The sequence below is a fragment of the Enhydra lutris genome, unplaced genomic scaffold (assembly GCF_002288905.1).
Source record: "Enhydra lutris kenyoni isolate GAN:26980312 unplaced genomic scaffold, ASM228890v2 scaffoldscaffold38, whole genome shotgun sequence".
Lineage (NCBI taxonomy): Eukaryota > Metazoa > Chordata > Mammalia > Carnivora > Mustelidae > Enhydra > Enhydra lutris.
The window spans coordinates 16,754,783-16,781,234 of NW_019154122.1; positions in this window are offsets into that span (position 1 = coordinate 16,754,783).

Here is a 26,452-nt window from a genome sequence, read left to right on the forward strand (position 1 = left end):
CTGTCCTCCCTTTCAACAGGGGAAACTGAGGCAGAGAGGTTGAACAACCGCCCAGAGTCACACAACCACGAAGGCGTGGGTCCAGGCCCATGTTCCACAGTATGGGCGATCTCAAGTTTTGAAAAGTGTGCTGGGGCCAACGTGAAGTGGGGATCTGTGCCAGAGCACGACCCTGCCACCCTGCCTTTCTGTGCCCCGAGCACGTGCACACCCATCCTGGCAAATGGCTTTCTCCCTCTCCCTTAAGAAAGTCAAGGGCTCACTCTAACTTGAAAGGCAATACTTTGGTCTTTGCCCTGGTGGTACTTCCCAACACATCCCACTTCCTGTCTGGGCTCTGTAAATCAGGAGCATGGGGCTGCTGTAGACAGGCTTCCAGGAGCACTGAGGCAGGTGACAGCGTGTCTGTTCCCAAGCTTCCACATTCCCATGTGCGTCTGCTCAAGACCAAAGGCTCCCAGCCTCGGCTTGTCGATTTTGCTTCCTTCCTAGAAACAGACAGACTGCTCGGGTTACTGGAGGGTTTCTAAGGCGAGTGGCAAAGCCAAGGCACTGTTACATGGGGTTATGTCCCTATCTTGCTCAGAATGTCCCCACTGGACTTACTTCTGCTCAGACCACTGGCACTGGGACTTCTCTCAAACTTCGCCTCTACCTCAGTCCCTCCGTCTCTGATTTAAGGAGACCTCAGGGTCCCTGCCTAGTGCCCCATAGCCCTTGCTCAGTGCCTGCTTCCATCCTACCACTCGTCATATCACAGTCCGGTTTTCTGCTCACTTGTGCATCATTCCCTCCAGCAACGTGAGGTCCTTTTGTCCCCACATCCCTAGGGCCTGCAGAGGGATGCTGGCACTAAGAACATGCTTGGTTGCATCCCGTTGAATGAACCACTGTCCACGCAGAGTCCGAGCCAGCCTGTCTGCAGTGCCAGCGAGGAGGCTGGGACCTGGGGGCTCTCTCCCCAGCTATCCAGACAAGCTTGCCGAGAGCCTTCCTATTTGTCAGATGTTCTGTGTGTTTTACAAAGACATCATTGATACCACGGTGAGGAGCCCTAGATGGGAAGGGGCTGGGGTGTGAGCCCTCCGTGTTGGAGTCACTCTGCAGACACATCGGGGGCATGACAGAGTGTGGGCTACTGAGGTCTTTCCTAACACTTGGCACTAGGAGTTGGCCTCCAATGCCTTCACTGCAGAGAGTGTCTCGGAGGAAAGGAACCCTGGCAGAGGAGGTGGGCGTACGTTGGAATGAGCTGTCAGGGAGCTGTCGCAGTCAGGTCTGCTGGAGATGTGACAGGGACCGAGTGCTGACGAGAGCTGGCATGCGTGCTTCCGGGAGCACCTCCCCAGGGACAGGCTACACTCAGGGGACCAGATGAAATCTGCATTCTTCACTGCCCTTGTATTAGTTGCTACATGGGCGAGCGGTTCTTCTCAAGGCGCCTGAAGCTTGGTTTGGGGGATGTCTTTTCCCTTGACACTACCAGCAACAAGAAGACAAATTGTGTGGCTGATGGGGACAGACCCCAAGTCTGCACGCAGAGAAGGAGCGACTGCTTCAAGAAGAAGGGTCAAAGCGAGTGGCATTCAGTGCCCTGAATTACCTACGGCAGAACCCACCACACCTGGAAGGGTGGTGCGGGAACTGAAGGTGCTTTGGCCGGAGTGAGTCCATGCGGGGAATCCCACCGGGGCTCTCGGTGCCCGCCCACTGGGCTTACGGACAATGCCGCAGGGGACATCCGCCCTAAACCAGAAACTTCCAGGTGGTGACCAGGGTGTGTGTGAAACCAGGGAACGACGGTCCGTGTCTGTCTGCCTCTGTCTGCATTTGGTGAACTCCAAACACGGACCCTCGGGCTCTGCTCCTGCTGCACGGCCCTGCCCCAACTTGCCTTTCTTTGCCTGTGCTTTACCAGCACATTAATGACTCTGTCAGCTTGACTGCTGTGTGCTCTCCTGAGGCTCCCAGCGAGACGGTTCTGTTTTCTATCATCTGTGAGTTTGATTTGCCACACAGATGCACGCAAATCGATGCTGGTCAATTTAGAAATGCACGAATCCAGCCGATGGGCTCCCTGCGTCTTCTGACCATGGTCCCTGGCTGCAATCTTCCGGCTACCTGTGTTTCACGTCAGACTCGATCCTGGCACACGCGTAAAGCTTCGTGCCTGTACGAACAGGCTCCTTGACAAGATCTGTGGAAGGGTTGTTCTTTATTTCCAATCCAGACCCACACCTCCCCAGCACTGGGTGCACAGGCACAGGACCGAGTTCTCAGGGAGGCATTGCAAGACAATTTCGTAGGAACCATCTGCTCCCTTTGGGGAGGATTCCAGGCAAAATAATGACAAGGGTGATAACAACAGAAGTCATAACTATAATAGCAAATGTTTAAAGGGAAATTGGAAAACATGTCAGGGTGCTCAGACTCTAATAATGATGTGAGATTCTTTGTAATAAGGACCTTTCCCCAGTGGTTCTCATCCATGGCACCACAGTCTTTTATAGGGTTGTAAATGTCGGATCATCCACATCATTTCATTTTGCCCCTCTGCTTTGGTTTTATTGTCCATTCATTAAGAGAGCCCAAATCATTACCTAAATGACATGCAAAAGAGTCAGAGCAGAGCCCAAAGGTCAGACTGCTGCTGAGAAGCCTTGAATGTGCTAATCCTGGTTGAACAGGGTGCTAGACAGCTTCCCTGGTATAAGCGTGTCCACACACATGAATACACACATGTGTACACACAGGATTGGGGTCCGCTCTGGAAGGATGGTATAGGAAGGACTTCAGAAACTCCGCTTTCAAGGTCAAACTTGAGCATGAGGGATGAACTGGCTGCTGGCAGCCATCGGCTGGTCAGGTGCAGACTCCTTATCTTCAGAACAGCGTGGGCTGGGGCACCTGAGTGGCTCAGTCAGTTAAGCATCCAACTCCTGGTTTCAGCTCAGGTCATGATCTCAGGGTCTTCAGCTGGGCTCTGGGCTCAGCACAGTCTACTTGGGATTCTCTTTCTCTCCCTCTCCCTCTGTTCCTCCCCACTGTGTGCTCTCTCTCTGTCTGTCAAATAAAAAATCTTTTTTAAAAAGAAAGGAAAAAGGAACAGTGTGGGTTGACTTTTTACCAGTGTGTTATTTTTGCAGGAGCCTCTGATTCCAAGAGGAGAAAGTGGAGAGGGCAAAGTTCTCTGGAAGCAAGATTTTTATTATTTTTAATCCGTATTCTTAGCTGTTGCAGTCTAAAGAAGGCAAATTCTAGATAAATACCATTTCATTTTGAATTAAGGAGTATCAAGAAGGAGGGCTCAGGCCGACACTGGCGTATTAAAAACGGCTAGTCTTTTCCAATTTCCCAGAGTGACTTCAATATGTCTAAAAAGCGATATTACACTTCGTAACAGTGTGTGTGCATTTCACCTTCTGATTTGTATTTTAACCACTGAAACTAATGATACAAAATTACTTTGTCAGCAAGAAGGGAAGACTTCACTAGTTCAGATCAATTTAGTGGATGTTTCATGAAGGCACTTGGAAGAAGTCAATTAAGCCTTTCCAATGGACGGCAGATAATGATTTAAAAGCCTTCAGAGTCTCTGAAAATACAACTTTTAACACATCTAAATGGTTGGGAATTTCTGACAATATAATTGTCGCTCATGAATATGAACGCTCCCTATACAGAAATCAATTATGACCCTGCAACAAAACGCATTGCTTGGGGAGCCCCAACAAGGAACGAGGAGTTCTGTGAGTCCTCCGCGGTCCTGGAGGTGGCCGCGTGGGGAAGCCAGGATGGAGGAGGGCTCAGGCTTGTCTGAGGGACGCGCTGCAGACCGTGGGGAATCAGAGCAGGCAGCACCACCAATCAGCCAGAGCTCATCCCCTCTCTTTGCTTGCGTTCAACTCGACCGACACTCATTAAGGACCTACTATGTGCTTGGGCGGTGGCAAAGTTCAGCGGTTCAGGGAGCAAGTTTTGGAACCGAAATTGACATACAACATCGGTAAGTTTAAGATGTGGTACGTGATGATTGACACATTGTATCTTATGAAACCACATTAAGGTTAGTTAGTATATCCATCATTCCACTTACGTATCACTTTTTTATGTGTGGAGGTAACATTTAAGATCTATCGTCTTAACACTTCTCTGTATGTAACACAGTATTCTTAACTCTGGTCACCCTGCTGTAGAGCCCCAGAGCGTGTCCGTCTTACTCCTGGAGGTGTGTAGCCTTTGGCAACTAACTCCTTATTTCCGCAACCCCCAGCCCCTGCTGACCACTACTCTACCGTTTCTGAGTTCAGCTTTTTAAGATCCCACACCTGAGCGAGACCATGCAGTACTTGTCTTTCTTCGTCTGATTCATCACAGCCTAATGCCTTAAGGTTCATCCGTGCTGTTGCCAACAGCAGGATTTCCTTTTTATTACGGCAGAACAATACTGCATCGTATACATACAGCATCTTCTCTATCCATCCATCTGCCCGTGGACACGGGCGTTGCTCCCAGGTCCTGGCTCTTGGACAGAACGCCGCCATGAACATGGGTGTGCAGAGATCTCTTCCAGATGGTGATTTCATTTCCTTCACCTATAGACCCAGAAGTGGGATTGCTGGATACTATGATAGTTCTATTTTTGGAAGTTCTTTTGTACTGTGTTCCATAGTGTCTTTCACAGCTCCTTGACCCTGGATGACATACACAATCTCCCTCACCCTCAGTATCTCCATCTGTGAAATGGGTAATAATGGAACTTGAGGGGCTACCAATTAGCTCGCAATCCCCAGACAAGCAGGCCCCCAAGGAGACTCAGAAAGTGGGGACTGCCTCAGCCATGGTGGAGGGAGGGAGGAAGAGGATTGGAAGAGGTCAGCTGGAATTTGGATGAGCCGCGGATGGCCAGGTGGGCCAGCTTCACGCAGTGTTGAACCCTGGCCATCGCAGACTCAAGGAGAGTTGTTTCTTTCCCTCCACAGGATGCTCATGGGGAAGTATCATGGCACAACCCCTTTGGAAAACTAGTTCCTAAATAGTTAAGCAGGTACCTATCTTATGATCCAGCCATCACCCTCCTAGGTATTTACCCAAGAGAAGTAGAAGGCTTGTTTGCAAATGTTCACAACAGCTTTCTTTGCAACAACTAGAAGCTAGACGTGACCCAAATGCACACCGGTGGGCAAATGCCTACATGAACTGCTTCATCCCCACAATGGACTACGACTCAGTAAGAAACATGGACGCACACAACTCGGAACAATCCCCACATAATTACGCAGAGTGAAAAGGACAAAAAGCTGAACAAAGAGTCCATACCACACAATGCCGTGAGTTCAGAAGGTTCTAGAAGATGGAAATTGATCGACATCAGCAAGCCCATCAGTGGTTGGCCCGGGGAATGGGGTGTGGCTGGGGGGCAAAGAGGAGGGATCACCAGGGGAATAAGGGAACTGCTGGGGGTCACAGATGTATTCATCACCCCGGTTCCACAGACACCTGTGTGTATGTGTCTGTGTAAATCTGTATACGTATTTGCACACACCTCTCTATGACCAAGCCTCAAGGTGTGCACGTTAATATGGGAAGTTCATTTATACCAATTATACCTCATTAAAGCTTAAAAAAAAAAGAATATTCTAAAAAAGAAAAGAAAAGCCTCTGCACTCAGGGTTGTCCATGATCATCCTGTCACAACTCTGGTCAAGTTTACCAATGACTTAACCTGGAATTTGGTTGATCCAAAGTTTTAATGCTTGGCACTCACCTTGCCAGAGGACCTGATGAATCCCTTTTAGGCTGTGCTGGTTTTCCCATCGCCCTCGTCCCGCAGGAGAGCCCTGGGCTCAGCGGCCAGGCCTGTTTCGGAGCTTCTCTACCCCACACTCCAGGCCTGTGGTTTTAGGGACAGCCTTTCAGCTGATGACCCGCAAATTCATCTCCATAGCAGGAGCTGTTCCTCTTGGAACTCCAGACGCCGGAGCGCCCCTGTCTTATCAGCTTGCAAGTCAGTTAGCATCTCAAGCTTAAACGTCCATATGGCTCCTTCCCCAGCCGCCCCCGTTCTCCCATGGAGTGCTGCCTGACTTTGCTCCTCTCCCAACCTGCCACCAAATCCCATCAGCTCTGCCGTCACAATATCCCAGAATCCGTTCCTCATCCTCTCCTGGTACCTCTGTAGATCTGCCACCAGCATGTCCTGCTGTCTTGCCGTGACAGCCTTCGCCTGTCCTCTGTGATGCCTGTGGTCTCGTCTCAGCACAGCACGGGGTCCTACTCAGTCCCAAATTAGATCCCCCATGCCCCTCCCAAAGCCGCAGAGCCCCGTCTGCATCAGAGCCCTGTGCTCGCCTTGGTAGGCCCTCCGTGCTGCCTCCCACCCTCAGGCCACATCAGACCGTGACCTTGGCCTCCCTGTAACATGCTTCCTCATGCCCACAGGCGGCCTCCTGGGGTCTCTTCCCACCCTGTTCCCTGTGTTGGAACGTCTTTCTTCTGGATAGTCTCAGGGTCGCCCTGGCTGTCCTCTGGTCACCTGTCCTCTCACCATCTGGAGCCACACCTCTGTTCCTGCCCTGGCCATCCCTGGTCTCCCTCCGTCCTCCATGTCACAGCCCCCTCACGGATAAAACTTACTTACCTGTTCTTTCATTCCCCCCCGCCCCCCAATATCTTCAGTCCATGAAACAGGAAGAGGTCTATTTCCCTCACCCACGAGCCCGGGGCCCAGAAGAGGCCCAGCACTTCGGAGATGCGGTTGCAGAATGTCTAAGGGAACAAAGGCAGGTATGTCAGAGCTCAGAAGTGACTGCTGTCACTGGCTCACAGGTAGATGAGCCTGCGGAACTGGCCGGCAATGGGCATCCCAGCCCCCAGGGAAACTGATGGAGGCACAAATTCTGTGAGCGAAGGAGCAACGTGCAAGGCCCTGAACTAGGGACAACCTCCGGGGGTCGGGCGGGGGGCGCCAGGCTGGAAGCGGGCGTGCAGGGAAGGCCATCTGCCCCTCTGGAGAGGCGGGGTCCTGCAGACCCGGGCAGCCCTCCTGTCTGCTCCCCGCCGTGTGGGACAGAGCAGGACGTTCTAGCCCGATCCCAGAGAGGAAAACACAGACGCAAACACAAGCATGTTGGCGAACAGTCTGCCGCGCTTTCCCGGGTGCGGAAGCCGCTGCTGTCGGAACCGGAGACAGAACGTGCTGACGGGACTTCCGCCGGGGGAGGCCGGTGGGAGCAGCCCGGCATCCGCGTCTCGGGGGCGTCTAATTGGACGCGGTTCACTGGGGTTTGCGTGAATGTGGCCGGATCTGACAAGCAGAGCTTTCTTGCAGGATTGCACTTTTTTTTTTTTTTTTTCCCCTGGAGAAAAAGATTTCATGGAAGCGCCAAGTTCTTCCCAAACTCCCGGTGAGAAGCAACACGCCCCACGGGGCCCCTCCTGTTGAGGGGAGGGCACGCACCCCGCCAGATGCACCGTGAAGGGCTGTCAGGGTGCTCGTCTCGGGCCGCGGCAGCGGGGCTCATCCAGCGGGTTCCCTTCTACCCCACCCCTCCCGTGGGGCTGCTGGAAGCTTCCGAGCCAGCAGCTCGTCAAGACGGGGCTCCTGGCTCCGCCTCCTCCTCTGTCCCTTGTCTCACAGGGCAGCACCCTCTACCCTTCCAGAATCTCGTGGGCCATCCAAGGTCCCATTAGAACTCGGCCTCTGTGGGCAAGCCACAGCCCTGTAAAGAGTACCGGCGTCCCATCCGTTAGGGTGTTCCTCTCTGGTGTGTGAAGGGAGGAGACAGAGGGTCTTGGGCAAAGATTTGGCTGATGTCCTTGGCTCGGTGCCATGCATTTGGAGTCTTGGTGTCAAGAAGGCATTACACTAAGGCTGGCCATTTGCACGGACTCGGCCGCAGGGCTGTGCATACCCAGCCTGCACTTGACCTCTTCTGGGAGCCGCCCGGAGCACCGGAAGTCTGCAGAGTCAGCCTTTAGCAGTGCCTGGAGAACCTCGGCCTCAGTAACCACTTGCTGCCAAGAGCATGGGCGAGAAGGTCTGGGCTGCCCGTCTGCAGCAGAAATGCCTGGTCTGAGCAGGGGTGGGATTCCTGTTGGGATTCTGGTAGGAGAGAGAGAGAGAGAGAAATTCCCAGCCATGGTGCAGGATGAGGGCCTCCAGGTCCTAACGCCGAGGACTCTGCGCAGGCTTTGGGTGGGGACCCAAAACAGTGCCCCCCCCCTTTTTTTAATGTTTGCTTAGGATTGTTTCCTCCCCACTGGAAACTTTGAAAAGAGGTCAGGACATTGTTGGTTTAATAATTAGCGAGTCTTTATTTTTTTTTTCCTCCTTTGCATTACAGAACTGCATTAAGAAATCAAATTCTCTAACAGAGCTGAGGCCAGCAAATAGCCCTCCGGGAACGGAGCCGTTGTGAGATGGGAGGCAGGCTCTGGAAACGTCCTCTGCTTTTCTGCAATACGGACCCTGGGCAGAGCTTTTTTACTAAATTAAATTACCCCTTAAGGGAAGTCTTTATCCAACACTCAGTTTTTGCAGGAAAATTACAATTATTATACAGACACAGAAATAAAAGCCCAGGGTAACCCATGTAATCTGGAACAATTCTTCTCTAAGACCGTTATCAGCACTTCTTCCTTCCCTGCAATCCAAGACTCCAACCACGGCGTTTTTCTCCCTCCAGTTTCTCAGTTTGTGTGGAAGACTCAGAATGCAACACCGGAAAACTTCTGATCTGCGATATTAAATAGGTCATAAAAATGTCAGCAAGAATAACTTATTTTCCAAACTGTCATTAAAAATGATATACAATTAAGGCAGACTATAAAAGATGATTAAAATTGCAGCCATCTATAAATTCAAGAGGGCTTGTGTTTTTGCTATTGTGTGCAAAATGGTAATGGTCAGACATACCTTCCAGGGGGAGTGGGTTCAGGAGGGACAAGCCAGGAGCATCCTTGGAGGTTTTGCATAAACCATATTTGTCTTTCAACAAGATAATAAAGAGCAGGTGGAGATGTTGGGAGGAGTAACACCCCAGCGTCCAGATGCTGGCTCTGTGTCAGGTTGGAGCCCACGCGCCACGCCCCTGGCCAGTCTTCCTCCCAGGCCACTTGCATATTATGGAAGTCTGGTGGTCCGGGCCCCATGTGATGACCGGGGACCGTCTGCCCGTGCACGTGGCCACTGCAGGCCACGTTCGCCGGGTTCCCAGTCTCTGGCTTCTAGCGGGGTGTGATCTACCAAGGTGCTTGAGGAGACGGGGCTGCAGGGGTGAGGGGAGAAGGCGGGCATTTCTCTCGGATCGCTGTGTCAAGCGGGCAGCATCTTGGGCAGCGGCCAGGCCACCTCTGTGCCCACTGCTCTCAGGATGGGTCCCATTTCTCCAGCTTCCATCTGATGACCCCTGAGCTCTGGGACGTGGCCTTTGCCCCTGAGCCTCCCACACAAGCGGGCTTCTGGGCTTTTCCTTCACCTGCATAATCACTTCCCCGTGTGAGCTCCCTGTGGCTGCGGTCCCCACGTGACTTCTCTTTGTTGTGGAGCCCTGATCGAGACAAGCCCGTGCTGATCATGTTAGAGCGTGTTCGAGCGTGTTCGAGGGTGGGCATTACACCATACAGACCAGAAACATCACAACAGGTGAAAGAAGCCAGACATCCCATGTCCATGAAGCGTCCAGAGGGTCAGAAGCAGACTGTGGATTGCTGGGGGCTGGGAGGGGGAGGGAGGAGCAACCAGAGAGCTGCGCAGTTGATGCGAATGTTTGGGGGGTGGGGGGAGTCTGAATGATGGGGAGCATTGGAGGACAAAGACCCAGGTGGGAGAGCGGCCTGTCCCTCTGACGATCCTGTCCAAGGCCCGTCCTTTCCCGGAGGCTGTGTCTCCAGCACGTGCCCTGAGGAGAAGCCCGACCCACCGCCAGCTTGCGAGAACACGGGCAACCAGGTCTGCGTCTGGGGCGCGTTACAGGCAGGAACACTCTGCAGACGCTCAAGGAGTGAGGGATACACAGTGATTTAGTCCCTCCCCTGGGATCCAGGAGGAAAGGGAACCCCTGTCCCTCCTTGGGCCCCACTCAAGAGCAGACTCGACAAGGACATGCGGCTCGCCCATCCCCCATCCTGCCCAGGCTGTGGTGCCCAAGGCCACCAGGTCACTGTCCCCACTCAAGAGCCCTTGGCCCTAGGGGACCTGTGTAAGCCACCGCCCACACTGCTCAGCCTCTGGGAACACAGGTGCCTCTCTTTCCCGTCCCACCGAGGGCGGCCCCACCCCCACTGTCCCTTCCTGCCCTCCAAACCATTCAGCTCTCACCCTCAGCACTTCCCAGAACAAGGGCATATCAGCTCTCTCTGGGGGAATTTCCTGGGTTCTCACCCCAAAGCCTGCTGTCTTCTGGAAGGTAACAGCTCCCTTTCATGGTTATGTTCACAGGTGACGGCCACAGTTAATCTTACAACACAATGACTTCCCTATCATTTACTCTGCACATCCTCCTTCTATATAAAGATTTGCAAAGGAGAGGGGTAATCATGGAGGTCTTCCCGGAGGTGGAGCCCTTTGAGGAGGATTTGGAGGGTGAGTGGAAAGTGCAGCTGGCGGGGTGGTGGAAGGGAAGGACTCCAGGTCTCAGGGTCAGACATCTGGAACAACTCTCCATGGCCAGAGATGGAAGCGGGGTTGATGGGGACCTTTGGGGTCTGTGACCAGGCCAGGGGCATGGGCACAGAAGCATCCGAAAGATGACAGCTGTGAGGGGACAGTCTTTCAGACTGCAGTTCGGACAGGAGGAGTGCATTTCCTGTGAGCTGGGTAGTAACACAGCCTCTGGACCCTGTACCCATGAACAGAATCTGCATTTTAGCGAGCCTGTGGGGACTTCCTGAGCGCTCAAACGCATGTCTCCTGTGGATCCCAGATGGGCAGCTCCGCACGGAAGGCCCACCGCAGCGGGTGGACAGGTGACTCTCACCACAGAGCCCCCACGCCGCGTGCTCAGTGAGCGTTTGCAGTCAGGAGAAACCAAGTCCTTGGAGAAGAAAACTGACAGGCGTTTGCCCCTCAGCTCCCGCCTTGGACCTCAGTCTGTGCCGAGCACGTCCACGAAGGGGCAGGGATCGCAGAGCTCGTATAGAGAGCGGCACGGACGTTGTTTGTACATGGAGAAGCGAGATGGTTTTGTGGGTGTGAACACTAATTGTGCACCGACATCCAGCTCTGAGAAGCCCCCGTGTCTGACCCTGGCTTTCATTCCTGTGGACCCTGACACTCCCAGTTCCCCGCTTGGACACGCAGGAGGCCCGGCCTCCCTCACTTGGGGCAGAGCTCCTGGGACTTGGGGTCCCATGGGGGGAGCATTTGCTCAGAAGGCCCAGGAAGGTGCCTCTTCACTAAACACCAGCCTTGCAGCAGGGCTGCCCCCCAGCCTCGCCTCCTGGGACCCGGGGATATGAGAGAAAGAGGGAGCCGTCCCAGAGTTTGCAGTCCTGTGGGGGCCAGCCTGAGGTTACAGGGAGCTCCGAGCTCCTCTCAATCCAGGCATCCCGAGAGCCTTATAAAACTAGTGGAAAATGGCAGTGCAGACCCAAGGACCCCGTCTTTGTAGGGAAGGCATGTGGCAGCCCTTTGATACCTGGGTGATAACTTCAGACGCAGGAAGAGTGACAACGGCCATCTTTACATAAAAGTACTCAAAACCGGGATAATGAATCGGCACAGACCAGCATAATCTGGAAATGACGTCCCGGGAGCGATGTGAACACAGGCATCCAGGCAGATGGGGACGGGGCCAGAAGCTGCGGGGGTCGGGGACAGAAGCGTTCAGGGAGGGCGGACAGGGGACCCCGCCCTGAGCACAGAGAGCCAGAGCCTGCAGCAGGGGTGACCGAGAGAAGAGGCTAGAGCAGGGGAGAAGCAGAGTCAGCCAGAGTCAGCCAGAGTCAGCTGCCCTGCACAGGCTCCGGGTATCAGAGGAAGGAGGCAACGCCTGATGCATGGGCAGCGCCAAGCACAGCGGCCAGCAGGTGGTTGTCTGAGCCTGGGAGGCAGAGCACCATGGCCTGATGGGGTCCCTGTGCTCACCTCCTCCGGGAAGCCCGTTTCTCAGTGCCCACCAACTCTGTGAGGTCCCAGGTGATGGACCAGAGGCAGCTCGTCCTTACTCTGGGCCAGGCTGTCCCGACTAACACCAAAGCAATGAGCTGAAGGTGACCGTTGTTGTCCCTGTGTTTACAGCTCTCGTGGCTGGACTTGTTCCCTGGCCCTCACTCAGGGTGTCCCTTCATGGCTCTGGCTGCCTGTCTCCCGACCATGCTCTGGGTTGTATGCGCTGGTCTCTTGGCCTCTGTGCTCAATGAACCTGTTGTCACGTTTGGAGGTTGGCACTCAGGGAAGTCAGCCGGCTCACCTAGATGTCCGCTGCCGAGTTCTGGACGCCCAGAGCTCCTGGCAGAACATTCTCAGGGTAACCCCCATGTACTGCTTTTAGGTAGATCAGCAAAGCTCAGAACCAGGCCACACGGTGGTAAGTCCAGGAGCAGAGCGGGGAGGGACTCCTTGTCTGCGGAAGCTCGAGAAGCAGGACAGCTGAGTTTCCACTGGCCCTCGAGGTGGTGACCTGGTGGTAAACAGAAGGAAAGAGCCTTCTAGGGCAGAGGGGACGTGGGAGTCCCTGGCAAAGGGATGGGGCAGGGCTTCCGTGGCAGACCGGCTCTGCCGCAGAATCTCTGGTCTTCCCTGACGTCTTACCTTCATCCCCGCTCTCTGTACCCTGAGCCGCTACTTCTCAGGAGCTCACAGCACGGAGGCACGGGCGTGAGGACGCCCCAGCTCTGCCCAAGCTCCCCCTGACACGTGAACCCTGGCTGGTGCCACGGGGGACAGAGGGACAGCTGGCTACTGACCAGCAGCACCACAAGAAACGATCAGTGGTTATTGTTGGGCTGGCAGAAAGGGCTACTTAAGATGGCGAAAGTTCCTGCCACAAGACCTGAGCTCGGACAGGAGAACAAAGGCCCAAGCAGGAATCTGAGACCCCTGCCCCGGGCTCCTATGGACCAATGGGACCCTGACAAGCGGGAATCCGAGACCCCGCCCCGGGCCCTGGTGGACCAATGGGACCCCGACGAGCAGGCGAAATATCTGAATAAGGGAAACTTGACAAAAGACCCCTGAGCTCCCCTCCAGACCCCTTAAAAGCCCCCTCCTCCCTGCCTCAGGGGCGACTTCCCCCACTCTGCTCCCAGAGTTGCGGAACCTCGCCCGAGAGTGCCTTCCTCCCATCGCAATTTTCCTGGCTCTCCTCCACCTGAGCCCTGAAACTTCACCGGAGAGGGCCTTTAATAAATCTTGCCTTGCACCCACTCTGCTTGGTGTTGTGCTTATCTCGCCGGAAAAACTTTACAGTTATTGTCTTGAATCTCTCTGTTTGGGGCTGGTTTGTTACTCAGCACTTGGTGATGATGCCTGAGCAGAGAGCCTGCCGGCCCCAGGAAAGGAGGAAAGACGATGACGATGGGGGTGGGATGCGATCTGGGGTTGAAGCCCCTCGGAGCTGCTTTTGGACTGCAGGGAGCCGACGGCACACCAGGATTCCTCCCCGAGAAGTGTTTTGTCCCCTTCTCTCCACCGCTAACAACTCCAACAGTGAGTTGTATGGGAGTTACATAAGCCCTTTTGTATAGAACAGAAATAACCCTCATGCGAAGTGGCCAATTGGGTTATTTATGGCATTTTAACAGCTAGTTTGCATAGCTCTGCAGTCAACCCAGCTGATTATTCCTCAATCAGCTGCTAACGGGCAAGGAAAAAATAAAATACAATCCAGGCTGTGCAGAGCATCAGTAGCTACAAATAGACACGGCCAGGCTGCACCCGAAGGGGACCCCACGTGACTGCCGACGCCCAGCAAGGATGCTCAGGTCTGGACCTGTCCCCCCACTCACCCAGCTTGGTGATCTGGGCTTTTCTTGCCGATGTTTCTATGAACAAAGAGGCACTGGTGAGCAAAAACGGTCAAGGCTTCATCTTTTCCAATTTATTCCAAAGATAAATGAATGGGCACTCTTTTCTCCTTTCTCCTGACTGCGGACCTCAGGTGCACACAGTTGGGCAATTATATGCTTCAGTTCATGGCGCACTGCCATTACTGTCCCTTGCAAGTCACCTCTCCTGGTTATTTTATGTTGTGTTATTTGAGTATTGCCTCTTCTCATTCACCCTGAGTCCCACATCCACCTCTGTAGGCACAGACGCTGACGGGTTTTATGTCTGTCCTCAGACACGCATCCGTCTGGGAGCATACGGTGTTCTCGTGTGCACGTACCCTGCAGAGCCCTCACTGGGCCAACCCCCACAGCCCAGCTGCTTCTGGGAAACAGGGGCAGTAACACCGACTGTGTTCCTGGTCTTGCTGCTCATGGACAGCCAACATACCCTGATGGGGCCAGGACACCCCAGTATAAATCCCTGCTCCGTCTACCCTCCCATCTTCCCGAAGGACTGCTTCTCCTCCGTCCTCACACCTTCGCGTCTGTTCTCAAACCTCTAAGCCCCCCTCTGAAATCCCCCTCGCTGGTGAGGATCTCCGTCCCAGTTCATGGAAAAGCCAGAAACATGGGGGGTTAGTCCCGCCCCCACATTACCTGCGTCTGTGCCCAGAGACTCTACCTCCCTTGCCTTGCATGAGCCCCGCCCCTCTCACCTGCGCCAGGATATCAGCTGACAATTGCCACATGTCCCCTCTCTTCTGGGTTATGTACATGGATGTAAAAACACAATGACATCACCCACCACTTGTCAGGAAATGTCTTTACTCCACAAGCACGTGTAAGCACCCTGAAGCGTTGAATGATAATATCAAGATAAGAACAATCTGAAGGTATCTTCCCATGGTTGTCTGGTTTCCTACTTGTTCTGTAACAAAACCTACAATTGATGTGATTTTTTTTTTTTGTAATCTTTTCAGTGATTGATGTTAAGATTTTCACATTCTTCGGTTTCAACACAATGTCTTTATTTTTATTTATTTATTTAACGATTTTATTTATTTATTTGGCAGACAGAGATCACAAGTAGGCAGAGAGGCAGAAAGAGGGGGAAGCAGGCTCCCCGCCAAACAGAGAGCCTGATGCGGGGCTCGATCCCAGGACCCTGAGACCATGACCTGAGCCGAAGGCAGAGGCTTAACCCACGGAGCCACCCAGGCGCCCCTACAATGTCTGTAGGTATGGGTGTCCCCTAATACTGCTTGGGACTCATTGTGATATCTGAGTCTGAGAATTAAGTTTTTCAATATATTCTGTAATGTTTAGCCATCATCAGTTTGAATATCTTTCCTTTACTTATTAAAAAAATATTCCGCCACCGAACTCCTCTTAAATGTTTGTTAGACTTTCCCATTTATCCTCGGTGTTTTGATCCTTGAATCTCATTCATGATTTCTGTTTCTGTCTGTAGTACATTCTACATAGTTCTTCAGATCCATTTTCTAATTCACTAAATCTCTTTAGCCATGAATAATTTTTTTTTGAAACCAGTACATTATATTTTTAATTTCAGGTATTTTAATCTTAATTTCCATCTATTTAGTCCTTTTCCCAATACAAACATTTTAATACTTTATCTTATTTGTTCATGTCTTCAATGCTTTGTATCACTTTAAACCATATACTTCCTGTTCTTTATGGGATAATTCTAATATGTGAAGTCTGTGTTGGTCTAATTATGCTGAAGTTTGTTTCCTCTGATTCTAAGGGATGGTGCCTTGTTCTCCTAGGTGTTTTGTACTTTCCAATTGTGAGTTCATGTTAAATTGATCTGAAGCTGTGGGAACCCTTATGGGCTGGGAATGAGATGTATTTACCCAGAAAGGATTTGTGTTGACTCTTCCCTACACCTGGAGACACTAAAACCTGGGACCTCGCTCAGTGCTCCCCCAATAAAAAAATGTATTAGTACTTTCTGCGTGGCAGACACTGTACTCTTTATATCCTCCTCCCAGAGATGGGAACAAGAGATGAAAGGAGAGTATTTAATTTGAACAAAATCACACAGCTCATTTACGGTGGAACTGGGATTCAGACCTAAGAAGCCTTGATGGCATAGTCCCGACCACCCCACTGTGATACATCTTTTCTCCACAGCAGGTGTACATTCAAACCACAGACCCACACAGGAGCTGGCCGGTGGCCACCTAGTCTCAGCGGGTCTTCCTTCTTGTTTCTTGCCTGAGTCCATTTGGGATGCTAGAACAGAACTCCAGAGCGGTGTCACACAGCGGACATTGATTTCTCAGTCTGGACGCTGGAAGTCCAAGTCAGGGTGCTGGCAGATTCAGGGTCTGGGGAGGGCCGTCCTCCTGGTTCACAGATGGTGTCTTCTGCCTGTGTCCTCACGCGGGAGAAGGAGCAAGAGAGCTCTCTGGTGTCCCTTTTGTAAGGGCACCAACCCCATTCATGAAGAGTTCCATTCTAATGACCTAATCACCTCCCAAAGGCTCACCTCCGGATGCCATCACACTGGGCTTAAGACTCAATGTAGGAATCTGGGAGCAAACACAACCATTCAGGCTATAACAACTTCCACTTGCCAACAGGCAGGTTTTCACCCCTAGCCTATGCTGTGTTCTCCTTGGAGGCCCTGGCATTAGGGAGGGTCTCATCTCCAAAGGACCGAGGTCTTGCTTAATGTCCCCCCATGCCGTCATTAAAATCTATAACTCTAAGAACCTGGTGCTGGGGACCACCCTGCTCCAGCTCCCCCCTACTGCTCTGGTTTGACCCCCTTTTCTTTGTGGTCCCTAACCCCTAACAATTTCCTTTATTATTCTATGAGTTCAGTTTTCCATTTAAAGTTATGTTGGTTGCTTATCCAACATTTCCAGGTGATTTTTAGTGAGACGGCTTTGTAAGAATTTCCAAATGGCTGTATTGCCAAAAACGGAACTCTTTGTTTCTCCTGCTGTTTTTTTAAAAACAATGTTTTATTTCTACATTAAAGTCTGAGGGTCTCTGGCTTTGATTGGTGAGAACCAGCCCTTGGTCTCTGTGGGGCAAACGTTCTGAAGTTTTGTATTCTGCCTAAGTTTAAGTGACAACTTGTCTGCATGCAAAACTCTGGAGTAGTAATTCTTGTTCCCTCCATGTTTGGACACCCTCTGTCTCAACAGCAGATTGAAACACCTGAGCAATATTTTTAATCTTATTCTTTTATCTTTGTGGGTCATCTGCTTTATTCCTTTGAAAGTGTTTTAGACTCCTCTCTCTCCTTTGATGATCTTAGACTTTACTCTAATGGGTCCCGGTAAAGTTTATTTTTTTATTTTGTTCTATATTTTTTAATCTATCCAGCTGGGGCCTCTATAAGCTCTTTCCAGCTGAGAACATCTTTTCCTAAACCCATGAAATTCTTGGTCTTTTCTTGTTTTTCAAAAAAATGTTCTTTTCAGTTTTTTACCTTTCTCTGTGCTGGCAGGGCTCCTATTATGTGAATGTCTAGACCTTGTTCCTCCACATCCACTGTCTCCCAGTGCTCTCGCCATCCCAGCTCCTTCTTCCTGAGCTCACCTGACCCCCACCGCCGCCTGGTGTCCTGGTGCTCTGACATCCCACCCACCTATTGAGGTCACCCCTGAAAATATTATCGTTTCAGGCTCACTTCTCTGATTCTTTTTCAGAAAGGCTTGAACCTTCTTCACGTGTTTTATTTCCTCAGTTACTACTCTGAGGACATTTCTGAAATTTCTATTTTATATGCTTGCTCTGTCTGATTCATTAATTCTGTTTTGTCTGGCACAGGCTGTTTTTCATAAAATAGCATGTGCGCATCTCAAATGTCTCCCCACCCTTCCTTTAGAACACTCAGCTGCTTTGGCTGATGGGTGTCTCTGCCAAATGGGGTACCATCCTCAGCCCCAGCTTGGGCCTCTCCAGGGGAGGGCTTTGTGTGTTTCCAGTGGTGGCGGAGGTGACTTAGAGGAGACACCCTCTCAGGCTGCACTCTGGGATCACCCACTCACTCTTTCCCGCCCAGCTCCGCAGGGCTTGTCTTTAAACGTCTCAGTCCCTCTACCTACACACTGTTTTATTGGGGATTATCCCCTGGATTTGCAGTTGCCCGACTAAGAGGCAGAAAGAAGGTGAGGAGGGACAGGAAGGCCTGGGAAGCCACCCGACGGACTGCAGTCAACCCTCTTAGCTGGGCTCCAACATAGCCCTCAGATCACCAGGTTGCCTCTCTTGAAGATGGCTGGGGCAGAGAGGGCTCTGAGATGGCTAGCAGCTCCCTTGTCCTTCAGGCATGGTGGACACACATCACCATCACATGGAAGGATACAGGAATTTGGATGGATGCTATTTAGGTCAGGAGAGAAGTTTCAGCACTCAGCTCAGAGATGTCCGGTAGGCGTGGGTTTGTGTGCCAGCTGTGATGGACTGGCATGGCTGTGTACACCAGTACTTCTTAAACATTACCTGCAAACCAACAGCTAGAGGATCTTGCCAAAATGTAGACTTGATTCAGTAGGTCTGGGTGGTGCTGAGGTTCTGCTTGGCCAGTGAGCTCCTATGTGATGACCATGTCGCTGGTTGGTGTCTAAGGACCACACTTCGAGTAACAATGTTCTGGAACCCTGTGTGGGGTCCAGCAGGGAGAGTGGGTCACCAAGGCAGTGGGATCACCATGAAAGCTCGTGGTGGCTTTCATCTCTGATCAAGTCATTTGCTCTTTTTGACACTTAGATGTGACTTGGAAAACCTCTTTTTTATCCTGTGAATTTTCTCTGAGGTGTGAGACCACCTTCTATCCACTTCACAATGCAACCAATCTATTCATTTATTGATAATCATGTATTAATAATTAGTAATTCATTCATAATTGCATTAATGCAATCAATCTTTATTCATTCTTGTACCTGATAAACCTTTATTTAGTGCCTCCTCCGTGTAAGGCATTGTTCCCAAGCAAAGAACGCAGCAGGAAACAAAGCAGACGCAGTCCCTGCCCCGTTTTTGTGGGAGGAAAGAGACAATAAATGAATGATTAGATGTAGGAATGAATAAATTCCTGTGTGAAATACATAGGAAATGCACAGATGAAAAAGGAGTAACTATGTCTGGAGAAGGGAGCAGTGGGCATGCTGGGGCAGAGCAGGAAGGGCTGTCTGCCGGGCTCAGGCTGAAACAGAGACCCAGGCAGAGGGAAGAGCAGGCACAAGGCCCTGGGGCAGGGCTCAGGCATATTTTGGCCACAGCAGTAGACCCATGTGGCAGGAGCACAGAGATGGAGGGAGGAAGTAGCAAGAGATGAGGTCAGAGCAGGAGTGCAGACAGATGATGTGGGTCCTTGACAATGTGCAAGGACTTTAGCTTTTGCTCTGAGAAATGGGCTAGGATTGGGTGGCTTTCGACAGAGCAAACCCCTGACACTACTCACATTTTAAAGTGATCCCTCCGGCTACTCTGTGAATAGTCTGGAGGGGTCAGGAAAGGAGACTGGAAGCCTGCAGATCAGTTAAAGGAGTTAATTCTGGTACAAGATGGAGGCGTGGGCAGATCTTGTGTTGCAAGGAAGGTGCACCTCACAGTACCTTCTAAGGATTGAGTGTGGGGTGTGCAAGGAAAAGGGGACAGGTTCTAAGGATGACTCCAAGGCATTTCTAATTACTGAGAGAGCAGAATAGCGTTACAGTTGGGTGTCTGTTGATACACATGTGGGGTGTTGAGAAGGCAGCTGGGTCTACACATCTGGAGTTCAGCGCAGAAGTCCAGGCATGACCTGTAACTGGGAGTTACCAACGTAGACACAGTATTAAAGCCACAGCACTCGGTGAGGCTGCCTGGGGGTCAGTGCAGCTTTGGAAAAGCGTTTCAGGAAAAATCCTGGAACACCTACGTGTCTATAGAGAATATAGAAAAGATGGAGAAGAAAGAAACGTCAGCCAAATATAAGTGTGTTTTGGCAACGTGACCTATGTCCTTCCATGCCCTGGAAGGCTAAGCCTGTTGGGGGCGTGTTTGTCATGTCTAATAAGGCTGGGCTGCAGTGCCAAGCCTCCACCTGTAGGTGGTGCAATTTGGCAAGATGATAGACTCAAAAGGCATGTATTTTATTTTATTTTTAAAATTTTATTGATTTATTTGTCGGGGGGTGGAGAGAGAGAGAGAGCACTCAAGAGTGGAGGAGGGGCAGAGGAAGCATCAGGCTCCCTGCTGAGCAGGGGCTCGATCCCAGGACCCTAGGGATCATCTGAGCTGAAGGCAGATGCTTCACTGACTGAGCCACCCAGGCGCCCCTAAAAGCATGTATTTTAGACTGAAAGCATGGGGTCCTGAACGACAGATGAAGATTCGGCCTCAGTAATTTTGTGAATTTTAGATTTTATATATTTAGTTTACCTAAAATAACACACACACAATTAACTTAAAATGGGTCAACCTCACGCTAAAATCTTTAAGATATATGTACACATGTGTACGAAATAGAAATAGTGCTGACATTGTTTTTTCACAACAAATATTCTGAATCTGAAATTAAACTTTACCGCATCTTGGGGTTTGGATCGAAATCTTGAGATGATTTCTTTGCTCTATTTCCAAGTCCCTTTGCTGCCACGTCTCTGTAATTGGCATCCCAGATTCTCTTCTGCAAGGTGCAAATCTGTGAAAATCCCCCCAAATTCTTTCACATCTCAAAGCCAAACTTTGGAAGGATGGTGTATAAGTAACTTGGCAGGGGCAGTCTAGAGTAGCTTAAACCCCAGCACTGAAATTCTACTCATTAACAAGTTGTTAAATAATTAATAGGTTTGTGTTTAATTGCTTCTGTGTGTATAATCTTGCTTTTTCTGAAAACCATCATTAATTTTCAGTTAGTTCCACTCGAGGTAACAAGGCCTAATGCTTCCAGTTGGAAAAAATGAATATTTATGAACACTTGCTCTATCTGAAGCTAGAGGAAAAATAGAATTATTCAGCTCCTTAATGTTTTAAAAATGGGGAGGGGGGAGAAAAACTTGTCCATTTTAGTGTCTGACAATTTGTTTATTTGGCAAGTTTAGATCTCTGACCTTGGCTAATTTCTCTAGAGAGCTTGTTAAATTTTATCTTAAGTGGAAATTCTGTCCTCAAAGATTTCGGTTTCCAGAAGGCTGCACCTAAGACAATGTCACACTTTCACACAAGTGGAACCATACGATGATGGTTCTGGCATGGACGCCAGCTGGGCAGCATCCTTTACCCGGGCACAAGCGAATGGCCTAAGACCAGTTTAGGCGTGTCCCACAATAGATGAGAGCCTCTGGTGCCTGGGTGCCTGCAGCTCAAACGGACAAATGCATCCTGAAACGCAGTTCCTGAGCGGACATCCCGCCGCTATCCCTGTACCCACACAGTTGGCAGACATTGTTGGGATCAGGTTGATATCCCTCTTCAGAACAGAAAGTCCCCATTCAGGGATTTCTTTTTTTTTTCCTTTTTTTTTTTTTTTTTTTTTTGAAGATGTAGGATCTGGGGCAATTTTCCTTTCTTCTGTTTAGCCCTTGTGTTTTCCAAATTATTTATCATAACCAAGTAACATAATAATATAGAAATATCCATTCACTGTGGCTCTTAAAAAAAAAGATGTTCAAAAAAGTACTCTGAGATTATTCGGTAACGGGGTTTGCTTGTTGGTTTCACTGATTTTGTTTCGTGGCTGGAAGGAAAGCAACATCTGCATTCCAAACCAGTGTGCTGCTTCGTTTTCCATGTTTCTGGTTATTATAAAGTTGTGGCCTTCTGGGACTTGTATTTTTCCAAGGTTCATCATTTGTTGCGAATATCATCGTTCACTCCTTAACGGTGTGTCTCACCATGTGATACTGTCAAGTTCATTCATGCTTAATGGTGCATAATATTCTACTGCTATGAATACCATAATTTTTTTTAATCCACTATCCTGTGATCAAAACTTCAGGTAGTTTCCAGTTTTTTGGTTTTTTTTTTTTTTTTTTCTAATCTGAACTCTGCTGGTCCCTGGTGCACTTGTGTAAGAAGTTCTCCATGTCCTTCGGAGTCTAGTGCCAAGTTCTCACATTATCTTTACCAGGGAATGCCCCAGGTCTCCGAGGTGGCTGTAAGTATACTACCACGAGTGTATCAGCTGCCACCTGTCCCGTGGGGTGAAGTTGTCTATTGTAATTGGCGTTTGCCTGGTTTCTAATGAGCCAAGCATCTCCCTCGTTTTCCTGGACATGTGTTTCTATTTCTGTGAATGGACAGTTCTTGTCTATTGCACACTTTATTACTGGTTCTTTTCTCTTTTTCTTATTGATTTAAAAGGCATCTCTATCAACTCTAAATACTAAAACCTTCCTGTTTTCAGTTACCTGTGTTGAACACGCCTTCTCTCAGTTTCTTGAATTTTTTATAGTATGCTTTGATAAACACGTCTTTAATTGCAATGCACCCAAAATGATCAATTCTTTGACAGTATTTAGTTTCTCGGTTCTGTTCGAGAAGTCATTCTGTTTCAAGGTCAGAAAGAAAGATAATCTTCCACGTTTTCTTTTAAACATTTTGGAGATATGCTTTTTAAGTTTAAAATTTATTTGAAATGATCTTTTGTGTAGAATGAGTTAGACACCTTAGTTCACTTTTTATTTTTTTATTTTTACTTATTATTTATTTTTGTAAAGAATTTTTTATTATTTTAAGAGAGAGAAAGAGAGTGGGCGGAGGGGGAGAGGGAGAGAGAGTCCTAAGCGTGGAGTTAGATGTGGGGCTCGATCAATCCCAGGACCCTGAGATCACGACCTGAGCTGACATCAAGAGTCAGCCACTCAACCAATGGAACCACCCAGGTGCCCTGCCTAGTTCACTTGTAAACTACGGATAACCAACTGTATCAGCACTATTCGCTGAAAAATTCCTGCCTACCCATTACTCCACACTGTAGTCGCTCTCTCTTTATGTGCGGGTCCAATTCTGAGCTTGCTATGTTGTACATCTGGCAAATTTATCAAATTCCTGGGCAATGTCACATTGCCTGTCACTCCAGGAAGCTTTATGGCAAGTGCTGATGGTGGCTGGTGTAGGTCTTCTGTTCCCATCCTTACTCTATTGTACTGGTGTTCTTGATCTTTTGCACGTTCACAAACATTTTAGAATCCATTTGCCAAGTTCTGTAGATTCTATTAGGATTTGAATTGGAAATGCATTGTCTCTCTAAATCTGTTGAGGAGGAATTGATGTCTTCCTGACATTGAGTTTTCCTGCTATGAACATGGACATATTATGGTACCCCCCCAGACAAGAAGCTATTACGAAGTTAGAGTGAAAATAGCAAAAAGCTCGAAACAAGATTTGCAAAAGGGATATTTTATAGACAGCTGAGGGGCAGGATAAAATTGGCTCAGAGCTGAGTCACTGATTTGGAAGAGAGGATGAGGAGGTCTGCTGTCCTACAGCACAGGAATATAAAGAGAAATAGTAAGGGAAAAATGAAGAGACATGGATGATTGATTCCACAAATTAAATAATTACCTAATAATGTGCAATCCAGAAAGTGATGAGAGAGAAAAGAGTAGGGAAAAAAATGATTAAAAGAGTAGAAGAGGGGCACCGGGGTTGCTCAGTGGGTTGTGTCTGACTCTTGCTTTCAGCTCAGCTCATCTCATGATCTCAGGGTCATGAGATCAAGCCCCTTGACGGGATCCATGCTCAGTGGGGAGTCTACTTGAGATTCTCTCTCTCCCTCAGCCCCTCCCCCGCTCGTATGGTCTCTCTCCCTAAAATAAATACATAATCTTTAAAAAAGACAATAGAAGAAAACAGATTGATTTGAAGAAAGATTCGAGTCTAAGGAAACTATTGAATACCTAGCAAAAACAATGACAGTGTACACAGCCCTAAATATAGCTAAAATCTCTGAAGTCTAGGTTAAAAAAACAAACCAAAATCAAAACCAAAACCAAAAATCAAAAACCGAAAACCAAACTAAGCCAATCCTAAAAACGTATGGAAGAAAGGTAGGCTGTTTTCAAGCCAGCAAGGATTAGACTGGTATCTGTTTTATCATTTTTAAGTAAAATTTTTTATTATTAATATTATTTACTTGTCAGAGAGAGAACACATACAAGCAGGAGAAGTGGAGGCAGAAGGAAAAGCAGGCTCCCAGCTGAGCAGGGAGCCCAATGGGGGACTCGATCCCAGGACCCTGAGATCATGGCCTGAGCCGAAGGTAGACCTTCAATCGACTGAGCCACTCAGGCGTCCCTTTAAGTATAATTCTTAAAAAACACTGGAGTTTATTTGTTTTTCTGTGTTTATTTGTTTTTGTATTTGGAGTTTATTTGTTTTCTGTGTTGAGTTGTGGAAGTTCCTTATTCGTTTGGTTATTAACCCCTTATCAGATATGTCATTCGCAAGAACAAACAAAGAAAGAGACAAAAAAAACAGACTCTCTCTGTCTCTGTCTCTATCTCTCTTTTTAAAAGATTGTATTTATTTATTTGACAGACAGAGATCACAAGTAGGCAGAGAGGCAGGCAGAGAGGCAGGGGAAGCAGGCTCCCCGCTGAGCAGAGAGCCTGATGTGGGGCTCGATCCCAGGACCCTGAGATCATGACCTGAGCCAAAGGCAGAGGCTTAACCCACTGAGCCACCCAGCAACACCCCCTCTCTCTTTTAAAAACCGGACTCTTAAATACAGAGAAAAAACCAATGGTTACCAGAAAGGAGGTGGCTGGGGAGACGGGTGAAGTAGGTGACAGGGAGTAAAGGTGCACTTGCCATGATGAGCAGCGAGAAATGTACAGATTTGTCGGATCACTATGTTGTACACCTGAAACTACTAGGACACCAAATATTAACTATACCAGAATAATAACAAAGAAAAGACAACGGGGACGATATCTCCAAAGTTTTAAGGGAGAAGGACTTCAAGTTAAAAGCATGTTTTAAGCCAAGTAGTTCAAAAAAGAGAACAAAACAACCCCCGCAAACATGCAGATCTTCAAAACATTGCATTACTTGCAAATCGCTCCTGGAAGAAGCTCCTCTAGCGCGCACCAGAGGCAGACGCTGGAGCCCAGGACGAGGGAGGCCCACAACACAAGAGGAAGTGGCAAGTGACATGACAGAAAGCTTGTTGTCTTTATTTTGAGTAAAATGCAAGATTAGAAAGAGTCATACAGGGAACACATAGACACAGTCAGGAGTTAAAACCCGGCAGAGCTTAAATAATACAGGTTATTTACCAGGAGAGGGAACATAGAAAGAATTGGGCTAACAGTCATGTCTTTATGGTAAAGAGGTTATAGAATTAATTTTGGAAATTTACAGGAAAAAGAAAAGCCTATGTAATTACGTTTGGCAAAAAGTTTAAAGGCCATTACTCTTTTACCAGAAAGAGAGAGGAGCTATTCTAAACCTCTCAAACAAAAACGTGAAATACAAGAAATAAACCAAATATGGCAGATTTCAGGAGGGAGCTGGAAAACATCGGGATGGTGGAAATGGGGGGAAAATGTCATTTCAGTAACCATGAAGGAGTTAAAGTTTGGCTTAGAGCAAAAGCAAGAAATACGTTAAAAGCTGATTTCTGGAAACCTACCTAAAACAACAGAAAAGGAAAATGAGCACACGGACAGCTGTTTCAGAAAATAAAGTCCCATCGTGTACGCGGCTATCCGAGACCCAGGAGCAAATAAGTGACAAGCAATGCGGGGGTCCCGTGGGTCTTGCCGCGGCCAGACACCCACTTTTCAGGGAACACTCGTGTCTGCTGAGTGTCTCACACCAACAACGTCAGTAGGTATACAAAAAAACCCCATGGGTTCGATGGCCTCACAGCCATTTCACAGGTGGAAATATTGAGGTTCAGAGAAGGTGACCAGTTTGCCAAGGATCCACGTGAAGCCAGGACGTGGCAGGGCTGGAATGGAAGGCCTGGGGTTCGTAGAGGGAGCCTCCTGTCAACAGAGCACCAGCACAATATCCTGCCAGCAGAGCCGTTTCCTCCCTATCTGGTCATCCTGCTCCTAAGAGAGCAGAAGTGTCCTCTGCCCCACAGACTCCAGCTCCGGGGAGAGACGTGGCTCCACGTCCTCTCCGTCTGCCGCCCCTCCCTCCTTGTGCAGCTCTGCTCAGAGGTTGGAGCCTCTCCTCGGCCACCCCAGAGATCGCACCATGGCCATCTGGAGAGACAGGTCCAGTTCTCAAGCTCAAGGATTAGTGAGAGCTCCAACTCGGTCAGAATGGGCTTTCCTATGGGAAACTGAGGTTGCATAAAAGTGGGATCTTTGTTTCCAAAGACGTCTGCCTCTCCTGCCCAGAGTCATCTCAAAAAGTGGGATAAATACGTTTCTGCTTGACAAGGCCGGTGTGACCAGGGTGAGGCCCATTGTCCAGGCCTCCTTCCCTTGTATTCAGAGGCTGGTCGCTGCTCTGGGCCCTCTGTGGGGCACAG